At 40.0% G+C, this 11,282-nt stretch overlaps 1 non-coding gene across 1 annotated transcript; it reads right to left on the reverse strand.

Moving 5' to 3' along the window:
- Window positions 1–3,555: 3,555 nt before the first annotated feature.
- On the reverse strand, window positions 3,556–3,627 carry TRNAC-GCA (transfer RNA cysteine (anticodon GCA)). The gene has a single exon. It is a non-coding gene; the product is annotated as a tRNA-Cys (tRNA).
- Window positions 3,628–11,282: the final 7,655 nt, after the last annotated feature.

The raw sequence follows: 11,282 nt of genomic DNA on the forward strand, positions 1-11,282 counted from the left end.
GTCCATGGGGTCACAAAGAGCCAGACACCACTGAGCGACTAAGCACAGCACAGAGCATTTTAGTTGTCACAGTTTAGGGAAGCAGGTGTTACTGACAGAGGTCAGGGATGCTGTTAAATATCCTGTGGGCAGCCCCACAGCAAAGAACATTTTGAATCAACATGTTAATAGTATTGAGGCTGAGAACCTCTCTGATAAGGAAAATTCAGTAGAGATTCTGGCTCCAAGATATAAGCGCTATGCAGCAATTTGGACACTTTTTCTTGCTGACTTGTGCCTCAGTTTCCTTGAGTATAGAATGAAGATAATAATAATGTTTACCTCATGGAAAATAATTTATGGAGAGCTTTTCCCATGTTGTCTTACACTTAATAAATATGTAAAGAAATTGGAGTATGGCCACTAGAAAATTATATCTGGATTTAGAGATAATTTAATCCCATCTTCCACCCTATGAAGGAAGATTCTTCCCCTATAGCAAGGAGAAGGTGGGACTAATTGAGAGAGTAACATTGACATATACAAAGTGTGTGCGTGCATGCTAAGTCACTTTAGTCATATCCGGCTCTTTGCAACCCTATAGACTGTAGCCTGCCAGGCTCCTCTGTCCATAGGATTCTCCAGGCAAGAATACCGGAGTGGGTTGCCATGGCAATGAACCTGCATCTTTTATGCCTCCTGCATTGGCAGACAACTTCATTACCACTAGTGCCACCTGGGAATCCCCTTTAGCGCAGTATAGTTGCTTTATAAATGTGCTAGTTTCTATTGTGCAACAAAATGATTCAGCTATATGGATACATGTATCCCCTCCTTCTTGAGTCACCCTCCCCCGCCCCATCCCACCGCTCTCAGTGTTCTGTGATGTCCTCACTGTATCTTGAGTCCAACTTTTCATTTTTATCCATAATGACACTCCTCCAGGCAGGCTGCCATCAACTACCTCCTGGTTTCTCACAAAAGTAACCAATTGGTCTCCTTACTTGTGTGCTTTTTGATTGCTTACTTAGTCGCTCAATTGTGTCTGACTCTTTGCAACCCTTTGGACTGCAGCCCACCTGGCTCCTCTGTCCATGGGATATTTTAGTCAAGAATACTGGAGCAAGTTGCCATTTCCTTCTCCAGGGGATCTTCCTAGCCTAGGGATCAAATGTGCATCTTCTGCATTACAAGTGGCTTCTTTACCAGCTGAGCCATCAGGGAAGCCCTGTGTATTTTTTAATCCTTCTTTAATAAGGACTTGTATTCATTTATTAGCTATGTCTACAGGTAATGCAAAAGGCTTTACATCACTTCTTTATTACTAAGAAAAAGTCTATCTTTCATCACTGGCAGTGAATTTGAAGCAGTCAAGGACCCTCTGCCCCTTAGATTCATATAAAAGTTGCTAAATATTCATATCCACAAAGATAAATTTTATTTTAAATGTCCAGGCTCTCAGAATTATTTCTTTTACTGTTCCTGTCCGAATTTGCTTCCTGATCCAATTTCGTTTCGGGGACCCATCTTGTCAGGGTGTGAATGTGTTTCTATGATGCGCTTATGTCTCCTATGTAGCGAGTGATATTCATCTTTTTCAATCTTACTTCCATAAATGCTCACATTCAGACCCACACTTCTGCCCACACCATCCGTGATAAAATAAGGCCTCGATGTTTGTGGCCAGAGCAGAGAAAAGGAGAATAGAAGTGCCATTAGTCATTTTATTGCATTTTGTTTTAACTCAACCACCAGATTTGATTTTCGTTTTGAACTCGGAACAGTTTTCCACCGAATCACAAGATCAAAGAATTTTAGACCCCAAAAACCATAAAACCTAAATGTGTTTAAATGGTGACATATCACCTTTTAGCCAGAGATACTGTTTCTTAATTATTTTGAACAAATAAGCTAACCTATCTGCTGAGAATAAATAAAAACAAAATGTACCATCTGCATCTGAACTTTACACCATTCCAAGGCAGAGTTGGTCTGTTCTTTTCAGAAAAATCCCCTTTCCTTTGCATTATCACATTACTTTGCCCATATACAGTTTGCCTTCAATTTATCAAAGGTTTAGGTTCTTAATAGGCATAGACCTGATTTCTCTAGTATGGTTTGTTCATATTCAGCAGATTTCTTTATATCTTGACTTGCTTTCCCTAATGTAAGAATGAAGGCACCAAAAAGAACGTCTCTAAAATCACAAAGTAAACAGTATATATTTCAGAGTACATATTTGAGAAAGCTTTCACTTTAGACTTCTGTTGATCATGGCATATCTATACCAATAGTCTTGACAAAATTGAATGGAAAACATATCTGCTAATTTTGTTTTTCTGACAGACTTCCATTAGAAATACATTATAATATTTAATATTCTCTTTCTAAAAATCATTCTTGTCTGTAACAAAAATGTTTGGTTTTGGTTACAGAATCTCTTTTTTAGAGACTTCTCTGAACATCAACAAAGTGTTAGTCACTCAGTCGTGTTCAACTCTTTGAGACCACGTGCACTTTAGCCCACCATGAACTATAGTTCTCTGTCCATGGGATTTTCCAGGCAAGAATACTGGAATGGATTGCCATTCCCTTCTCCAGGGGATCTTCCTGACCTAGATATTGAACTCAGGTCTCCGACCCAGGGATTGAACCTAGGTCTCCTCCGTTGCGGCAGATTCTTTACCATCTGAGCCACCAGGGATCAACAAACACTGGCCATAAATGTCAGGAAATCACATATCCTACTGCTGGTTAGGTATCCATAGCCATTTACAATACATATTCTCACTGTGTCCTATTTTTCTTTCAATGTTTCTTGTTTTAAATTTTCTCTTTTGAGTCTCCCACCATCGACCTATTGCCTGAGTTTCCTCTCCACTCTGAGTCTTGCAACTGAAAGAGTAAGCTTGCTTTAAAAAAAAAAAAAAGAGTCTGCATGGCTAATTATTGTAGAAAACCAGCCAGAGGTATAGAAATTTGCAATCACTGAATTTCACCAAGTTTTGACAATGAGAGTGGTATAATATGGTTAACCAGTACACTGGCATTTTACACAAGGCAGAATTTGTTTAAGTTCATTTTTATTGGAGGATAGTTGCTGTTCAATGTTGTGTTAGTTGTTGTTGTTTTTTTTTTTTTTTGGTGTATGGCAAAGTGAATCAGCTGTAAGTATACATATACTGACTCTTTTTTAGATTTCCTTCCCATTTAAGTCACCACAGAGCACTGAGTAGAGTCCAGAGTACTGTACTATTATTAGGTTCTCACTAGTTATCTATTTTACACATAGTAGTATGCATGTGTCAATCCCAATCTCCCAAGTCATCCTCCTCTCCTTCCTTCCTTTGTGTCCATATGTTTGTTCTCTAAGTCTGTGACCCTATTTCTGTTTTGCAAATAAGTCCATTTCAAGATTTTTTCTAGATTCTACATTAAAAAAAAAAAAAGTGAAGTTGTTCAGTCGTGTCCAACTCTTTGCGACCCCGTGGACTATAGCCCACCAGGCTCCTCTGTCCATGGGATTCTCCAGGCAAGAATACTGGAGTGGGTTGCCATTTCCTTCTCCAAGGGATCTTCCCAACCCAGGGATCGAACCTAGGTCTCCTGCATTGCAGGCAGATGCTTTAACCTCTGAGCCACCAGGGAAGCATGATGTTATATGATATTTGCTTTTCTCTTTCTGATATACTCCATTCTGTATGACCTATAATAGGTCCATCCATATTTCTGCAAATGGCACTATTTTGTTCCTTAAAAATGGCAGGATTTAAAATAAAAAAGGCAGGATTTAAAATCATATCTTAGCTCCTTTACTTTAGAGATGTCACATCTCTGAAACTTTTTTTCCCCCTTAAAAAAAAGGTAGTACTCTCCAACTTGTAAGATTGATATAAATGCTGGAGGTAATTCATGCATTAAACAGATATTTATTGAACACATTTTAAGTGTCTTGCCTTGTGCTAGGCTCTGAGTATACAAGAGTACATGTCTATTGTAGAGGTCAGATAGCTCTTTGGGCAGAAGTTCCAATTTGATTGGGGGAATAGGCACAAAAATTAATAAGTGTACAGTAAAAACATATACTTATGCATTGTCTAAATTAAAAATATCATGTTATATGAACTAAAGGTTGAGACAGAGTCTTCTGCCATTTTTTCTTACAATTTTTGAAATTATTTGTTGAAAAATATTTTAGAGGTATAAACACTTCACCCCCAGTTATTTATATCTCTAGTAAATTACCTTAATTCATTGAGTGCTTCTTCTGAATGAATAAATCAATCACAGAGGGGATAAAATAAGATGAACACTGGATCTGGGAGAAAGAATGTATTCTTCTGCTCTTGAGTTCTAAACGAAGAAATCAAGAGAATGGTTAGATTTAGTTACCATTAGTGGTTGACTTGTTCAAGGGGCTAGCCTCAGGGCAGGGCTCCATGGAAACATGTTTGAAGAAATTAAGCACTATGATCTTGTATTGTATATATATAATTCTTTGCCCTTAAAGAGAGAGGACTGAAACAAAAACTGGTGGCAGGAAAATCCATATGTTTTATAAGTCACCAGTGGAGAAGGAAATGGCAACCCACTCCAGTATTCTTGCCTGGAGAATCCCAGGGACTGAGGAGCCTGGTGGGCTGCCATCCATGGGGTCGCACAGAGTTGGACATGACTGAAGCGACTTGGCAGCAGCAGCAGCAGCAGTATGAGGGCTCACTGCTGTTCACAGAAACAAAATTTCATAGAATAATTGTTTTTATTTTGTGTCAGAAATTTTCTGTTAGATATTTGGAAGATTAACCTTCTTAAGCACTCACTGAATTCCTCAGTGCACAATGATTAATTCAGTATAATCCTCCAGAGATTTTGAGAGGCTGGAGATATGGTTAAGAAAGGGTTTATTCCCTTCTTCAAAGGATCCCAGCCTATGCAAAGAAGGCAGACACTGAATGAATCATTGCAATATCATACAGTCAGTTCTCTAGCGGCAACCGAATGGAGTCCTGAAAATTCAGTGCATCCAAGCTCCAGGGTGTGGGGTACTGATGTTTGTTTTCTTTCCTGGGATGGAAAAAAAAGAGAGAGAGAGAGAAAGAGAAAGAAAGAAGTCAGTCATCATATCCAGACTGCGCATAGCTGAACTTTTGATATCATTATTATGCTTTGACTAACCCAAAGGCTCGTTGTAATTTCTCTAAACCTTGTAGTGATCGCATCTACTCTCTGCCTAAGTCTACAGCTATGTCTACTTGGTTTTTCATATTTAGTATTGTGCCTGAGGGAATTCTCAGTAAAGACCATTTTTACTTGCAACCTTTCTGCCAAAACTGGGCCTCAATCATCAGACCCAGCCACGCTGAGGTATAATGAGTGTTCTTGTCAAGTGTGATATGGTTGTCTAACTACTGTGTACCATGCTTTTTTGAAGGGACCTTTACAGTGAGTGGCCTAGTATTTAAATACCAGCTCTGCTTCCCTGCTATCAAAGTCTCCTAAATGTCTATCTTCTACCTTCACCTCTTCCCAGAATTCTAGCCTCATCTATCCAGCAGCCAATTCCACATTTCTACCTGCTTATTTATTACACATATCAATGATAACATGTTCAAAACAAAACTCTCGATTCTCTACCCTGCAGAACCATTCTCCCTCCAGACTTTTACAGCTCAGAGAATGGTACCTTTATCCACTCAGTATCTGAAACGAAAGCCTGAGATAATGCCCAGTTTTCTCTTTCCTTCTTCTCTACATGTGCCTGCTAACTCTCTTCAGTCATGTTCAACTCTTTGTGACCCCATGGACTGTAGCCCGCCAGGCTCCTCTGTCCATGGGATTCTCCAGGCAAGAATACTGGAGTGGGCTGCCATTTCCTCCTGCAAACGGATCTTCCTGACCCAGGGATTGAATGCCATTCTCATGTCTCCTGCACTGGCAGGCAAGTTCTTTACCACTAGTGTGGAAGTCCATCAGCCAATGCCTCAGAGGGACTCTCTTCTTCCACATTTGCCCACTACAGTTCTCCACAAAGATGTTTCAATTATCTTTTGTAAGCATAGCTAAGATGAATGCTACTCCTTACATTGCAATCCCATTCTTCCAAATTTTACCCAAATGGGGGCACATCTAAGTAATTATCTATTGGTTGACTAAAAACCCATGGTGTAGTGAAGAGGATATGCTTTGGAATCAAAGAGATCACTTCTAATTGGATTTTAGGCTTTTCTACACAAGGAGGTGTGAATTTATACACAACAGCTAACATTTTAAAGCCTAATTTCTCAATCTGAAATAAGATTAAAAGGAGTACCTGTCTGTCATTCATTCATCCATTCTAAAAACATTTGTTGGACTGCTAAGAGTGGCAGGTACTGTGATGAGCATTGGTATAGAAAGTAAATAAAATGGATATAAGACTGTCCTTGTTTCCCCTGGTTCTCAGTGGTAAAGAATCCACCTGCCAAGCAGGAGATGCAGGTTCATTCCCTGAGTCCAGAAGATCACCTAGAGAATGAAATGGCAACCCACTCCAGTATTCTTGCCTCAGAAGTTGAAATTCCATGCACAGATGAGCTTGGGGGCTATAGTCCATTGGGTCTCAAAAGAGTCAGACCTGACTTAGCGACTAAACAAGGCTGTCCATAAATTGCTTAAAGTTTATAATTGAATATAGTGTCAAATGAACACAAGTACTTAACAATGGGTGCCACTATGGTCTGAATGTTTGTGTCCCCCAAAATTCATATGTTGAAATCCTAATGCCTGGTGTAATAGTATTAAGGGTGGGGCCTTTGAGAGGTGCTTAGGTCATAAGAGTAGAGACCTCATGATGGGATTAGTGTTCCTAGAAAAGAGACCAAAGAGGATTCCCCTACCCTTTCTTCAATGTGAAGATACAACTCAGAAGCTCAGAAGTCTGCCACCCAAAAGAGGGCCCTCTCTTGGCCATACTGGTACTGTGCTCTCAGATTTCCAGCCTCCAGAATTGCGATAAATAAGTTTCCAATTATAATCCACCCAGTCTTTTATATCTTGTTATGGCAACATGAACGGACTCAGACAGGTGCTCTGTTCTTTGGCCTTCTGATACTAGGCATCATCTATCTTCTATTTCAACCTTCCTCAGATATCTTCTGATTCTTAATCCTGAGCTATTTTTACTTTATTATGGTGCCTTATACTGTCATCTATTGGAACAATATCTAGTTCTAAAATTCAAAACACAAAGCTGGTATGATTTGTTTTCAAAGGATCTCTTGGGCAGTCCTCTTAGTGTAATGTAGAGAAAGGCTGTAATTCCTGCCCTCCGTGTAAATAAGCACTCAAGCCCTGTATGGTACTGATTAGATATGGTAAGATGCATGAGGTGTTGGACATGTTCCTTGAAGGTTATAAATAAGTGTGTGATGTCGGTGGTAAAATACAAGAATTGGGTTTTAGTTACAGCAACATGCCATAATTAGCCAGATGACACCTATAACCACAAAAAAAGACTGCAGTTCAATAACGGGAGTAGACCAAGACCCCAGAAACCACAGCTGCAACTGGTGCCAGCTGAAAGCCTGCTCAGACCAATTCTCTTTGCTCACGAGCACGAGGAGACACCACCCTTTGGTGAGCAAAGTGTCACTGGCTCAGCTTGGGAGGTCCAGGCTGGTTGGAATCCCCAGAGGCACGGGACAATTTCTTTCCGTATTTGGCCTCAGGAACTCAAGCCCTCAATCCTCCGGAAGAATCACAATTCAGTTCTCAGCAGTGAAAAGTCAAAAGAACAGGTTTTCCACCAGGAACTGAGCCAGTCAGAAGCTGCCTCTTTTCAGAGGCTCTGAATCTAGTTCTGAAATAGTTTGGTTTTCACTTACACTGAACAGCAAATACAACCATGATGAAAAGGTAGGTGGTTTGGGAAAATTCTGACTCCATGCTTGTGCACTGGTGGGTAAGTCGTTTCCTTTCTTCAAGCTTTCATTTCCTCACCTATTAAGTAAAGGAGGGATAGGAAGCTCTAGAAGTCCTTTCTCAGGTGTTCGAAAGAGCTTGGAGTTCTGCAATAGCCCAGGCCCAAGCTTCTTTCCTACCTGTGGTTAAGATCACTGACATCAGCCTTTGGGGCTGTATTACTATACTCTGAGCTTCCTTTCAGGAAGTTGTTTGCATTAAGTAAGCTCTTACTGTTCTCTAGTCCCACTCTACTTGTCCGATTTCACCTCATTAACCACTTGCATTTTCTCCTCTTTGAATCTTGGGGCCTCTCTTCTTTGTAAAGTCACTTAATTTGATGCCTTAGCAACTGCATTTGTATTTCTAGTGGAACCGTCTACCCAGACTCTGCTTCAAAATAAGAGAAGTACCTCCTTGGAAGAAAGGCAGATTGCCCCTTTATGAAGAAGCCCTATACATTTCTTTTCCTAAATGTAAGCATTTACAATCTCAAGATAAGTGGAAGTTCCGTTCAGTTCAGTCACTCAGTTGTGTCTGACTCTTTGCGACCCCATGAATTGCAGCACGCCAGGCCTCCCTGTCCATCACCAACTCCCGGAGTTCACTCAAACTCATGTCCATAAAGTCAGTGATGCCATCCAGCTATCTCATCCTCTGTCGTCCCCTTCTCCTCCTACCCCTAATCTGTCCCAGTATCAGGGTATTTTCCAGTGAGTCAACTCTTCGCATGAGGTGGCCAAAGTATTGGAGTTTCAGCTTCAGCATCAGTCCTTCCAATGAACAACCAGGACTGATCTCCTTTAGGATGGACTGGTTGGATCTGCTTGCAGTCCAAGGGACTCTCAAGAGTCTTCTCCAACACCACAGTTCAAAAGCATCAATTCTTTGGTGCTCAGCTTTCTTCACAGTCCAACTCTCACATCCATACATGACCACTGGAAAAACCATAGCCTTGACTAGACGGACCTTTATTGGCAAAGTAATGTCTCTGTTTTTGAATATGCTATCTAGGTTGGTCATAACTTTCCTTCCAAGGAGTAAGCTTCTTTTAATTTCATGGCTGCAATCACCATCTGCAGTGATTTTGGTGGATTTAAAAAATTAATGGACCCATTCAGGCATTTGTCCCATAGACAGTTATTGAGTATCTTCCATGTACCAAGCACCATGCTGGGAGTATTACATGTACCTTAAGTGTGCATGCTCAGTTGTGTCTGACCCTTTGTGACCCCATGAAATGTAACCAACCAGGTGCCTCTGTCCATGGAATTTTCCAGACAAGAATGCTAGAGCAGGTTGCCTTTTCCTACTCCAGGGGGTCTTCCTGAACCAGGGATCAAACCTGCATCTTCTGCACTGGTGGCAGATTCTTCACCACTGCACCACCTGGGGAGCCCACGTATACCTTATATCATCAATCAAATTTAAAATATCAATTTAACATCTACTAAGAGTCTGGAAACATACATACTGCATTTTTTATAAGTTCTCCTGAATTTTTCCTTCCATAATATCTTTCCTGCTTCAAAAACTAAATAAATTTTATCAAGATGTAACTTACATTTTGGGCATACAATTCAGTGAGTTTTGACCAATATACTCACCCATATAACCACTCCAACCAAAATATAGAACATTTACATCACCCCTTGAAAGTCCCTCGTGGTCCTTTGCAATCAACTCCTGTCTATTCCTGGCCCTAGGCAAGCCCCAATGTGTCATTATAGATTAGTTTTGTCTGTTCTAGAATGTCATTTAAATGGAATCATGCAGCATGTTCTCTTGTGTGTCAGCATATTGATTTTGAGATTTACCCATGTTGTTTGTATGTATTATTCATTATCCCCTTTTACTGTTAAACAGAATACATTGTAAAGATATGCCACAATTAGTTTATTCTTTCCTATGGTGATGATCACTTGAGTGGTTTCTAGTTTGGGCCACAAAGGATAAATCTGCCATAAACATTCACGGACAAGCCTATGTGTGAATACAGTTGATACTTGAACACCAGAGATTTGAACTGTACTTACTTATGCATGGACTGTTTTGCAATAAATACTATAGTACTGCACGATCCATAGCAGGTTGAATCTGTGGATGCAGAACCACAGACATTTAATGGCAATGATGGGACTTGAACATTTTGTGGATTTTGGTAAATGTGGCAAGTCGTAGAACCAATACCCTGCATATACCAAAGGACTATGATGAGATTCCCTGGTGGCTCAGTAGTAAAGAATCTGCCTGCTAATGTAAGAGACATGGATTCAACCCGTGATTTAGGAAGATCCCACATAATGCGTAGCAGCTAAGCCTGTGTGCCACAACTACTGAGCCTGTGCTCTAGAGACCATGAGCTGCAGCTACCAAAGCCTGTGTGCCCTAGAGCCTGTGTCCACAATGGAGAAGCCACTGCAATGAGAAGCCTGTGCACCGCGACTAGAGAGTAGCCCCTTTTTGCCTTTGCTGCAACTAGAGAAAAGGCCACGCAGCAAGGAAGACCCAACACAGCCAAAATAAATAAATAAATAAAAAGTTTAAAAACGAAGGACTATGGCACATGCTTTCATTTCTTTTAAATAAATACCTCAAAATGGAATGTCTAGGTCACATATAAATGTATTTTTTAAGTTATAAAAATCTGTCAAGCTGTATTTAAAAGAGTGGTACCATTTTACATTTCCAGAATTCTAGCTGCCCCACATCTTCACCAATACTTAGTATTGATATCTTTTCATTCAGATGTCTTTTAATTCCAGCCTTGTAAGTGGATGTTTAGTGGTATTTCACTGTGATTGTAACTGCCATTTCCCTGATGACTAGCAATGTGGAGTATTCTTGGATATGATCTTATTGATCATGCCTATATCTTCATGCATTACTGTAATAATTAGGATCTTCTGTTTGTTGTGGACTAGAAGCAATGGCGGTAGACATCCTTCTCTTATGCCTACTCTTCTGGGGAATGCATTCGGTCATAAACTATAAGACATAATGTTAGAGATAGCAGTTTTTGTAGGTGTAGTTTACTTAGAATTTGTTCATGAAGGCTTGTTTTTGATTTCTTGAGATAATCATATGGTTTTTCTCATATACTCTGTTAATATGGTAAATTATACTGATTGATTTTTAAATGTCCTATTAACTTTGCATTTTCATTTGTTAATATATGATAGTAAAGCGTCAGAAATTAAAAACTGCCCAAAGCCCACCCTGCCTGGGTAAGCCTTGTCTACTGATGAGCTTCTTTATAGGGAGATCTGGATTGTTCATAGTGTTTAGGAATTCCCATATGTCAGTATTTACATTTCTTTTCTCTTTGATTGGTCAGATGCCCCATAAAAAATTTGTCCTTAAAT

This window comes from Bos javanicus, chromosome 14 (assembly GCF_032452875.1).
Source record: "Bos javanicus breed banteng chromosome 14, ARS-OSU_banteng_1.0, whole genome shotgun sequence".
Lineage (NCBI taxonomy): Eukaryota > Metazoa > Chordata > Mammalia > Artiodactyla > Bovidae > Bos > Bos javanicus.